The following is a 2,038-nucleotide window of genomic DNA, read 5'->3' on the forward strand; positions in this document are numbered from 1 at the left end:
AAGGTGCCACATAAAAGGTCTGTAAACAAAATATAAGTGTGGGGGATAAGTTAGCTAATTGGATAGAAGAATGGCTGGATTGAAGAAAGCAGATGGTTGTTACAAATGGAGTTCAGCCAAACTGGATTAATGTCACAAGTGGGGTACCTCAAGGCTCAGTCTTAGAACCTTTGCTCTTTCTGATTTACATCAATGACATTAATGAAGGAATAGTCAATAAATTACTTAAATTTGCAGATGATATTAAGGTCTTGGATGTTCCTAATTGTGAAGAGGATGCTGCTGATTTACGGTATGATTTATATCATTTAATGAGTTGGGCAAATAAATGGCAAATGGGTTTTAATTATAATAAATGTGAGCTAATACAAGTGGGTTATCATAAATTGAATTATAAGTATAACTTGGATGGGAGTAACTTTAACAGTTAAGAAGGAAACGAATCTTAGTGTAATAGTCAATTAGTCTCTGAAGCCATCCAAGCAGTGTGCTGTTGCTGGTGGTAGGGCAAATAGGATTTTAGGTTGTATATACAGAAATATTGAATACAAGTCTAAAAGAGGTTATAATTTCATTTTATAGGTCACTGGTTAGGCCACATTTAGAATATTGTGTTCTGTCTTGGGCTCCTTACCTTAGGAAAGATATTGAATTTTTGGAAAGAGTTCAGAGAATGGTTACTAGAATGGTTCCTGGGATGGAGGGGTTGTGATACAAGAAGAGGCTGAAATCTCTCAAATTGTTTTCTCTGGAAAGAAGAAGAGTTAGGGGAGAACTGATTGAGAAGTTTAAGATTGTAAAGGGATTTGATAGTGTTGATGCATAATCTTTTTTCATATTTAATAGTGAAAGTAGTAGAACCAGGGGACACAAGTATAAATTTTGGCAAAGTAGGAGTCATCTTCAGCTAAGACAGTTTCATTTTTCTAACATGGTGGTTGGTCTTTGGAATGGGCTGCCTTCAGATGAAGCACCCAAAACCAATAGACCTAACTTTATGATAAAATTTTATCACAAAGTTTAACCTTAAACATTAATTTCAAGTACCATCATTAGTTATGACTAATAGTAAAACGTTTGTGAGAAAGAGAAAAGAATGTTTTATCGAAAAAAAAGTATTAATAAAACTGAAAAACTTCATGGAAACTTAGAAATATATAAGAATTATGACAACAGTATCAAATCAGAGATTTGTTGCTAGGCGACACAAACTGAGCATTACGAAAATACAATTGCCTTTTATGTACTGTATATTAAATGTATGTAATACTAGTTTAAGAATTAAGGTTATTATTAATAAATATATTTGTTTGTCATTTTTTTATTTTAATTGCCTTTTTAATTTTTAGCGCACCAGGATTGTACCACTGTCAACCCTTTCCTTCTGCTTGAAATTCAATAACATTATACCAAAATTTAACTTTCCCTTGAGTTGAGATAACTGATAAGAATAGCATGATGGACTTATTTGTTAATTTCCGGTATAAATTCTTTCCGAGGAACTTCAGAGATACAAGTCCTTCCTTAATTGAAACTAGTTTATTCTTTCTTGATACAACTTTGTATTACACAGAATTTCCACAGTCACTTTAAATTTAACAACCTTTATTACACACGCTATAAATCACAGTGATTCACACAATTTACTTATGGTGCATACTGTTCGCTTGACTCAATTATCTCTGTCTTCAAACTATCTGATTATCTATCTCTTGCTGGCTTTATTTGCCAGGCTTGTATACTAAAAGAGGGTGTCTTGCAAACACTCGGACATTCGCGGGGGGTTCCTCGATAAGTCATGATTCTTCTAGAAACTCCAGCTGCATGCTCCCAGTGTCACATGCCTTTTGCTTTCGTAACACCGCCCCTTCTTTAGTATTGTTCGTTGTGAATAATAGCCACTTACATTAAACCAATAGATAATTAACAACAACTTAATTAAATGTACAGAATTTACAAACACAAAATTAAAATACAACAAAGTCTCTTAATTTTACAGGATGTATCATCTTTCATACTGATCTCTGTCTCATTGGCT

This window comes from Limulus polyphemus, unplaced genomic scaffold (assembly GCF_000517525.1).
Source record: "Limulus polyphemus unplaced genomic scaffold, Limulus_polyphemus-2.1.2 Scaffold3361, whole genome shotgun sequence".
NCBI classification, from domain to species: Eukaryota; Metazoa; Arthropoda; class Merostomata; order Xiphosura; family Limulidae; genus Limulus; species Limulus polyphemus.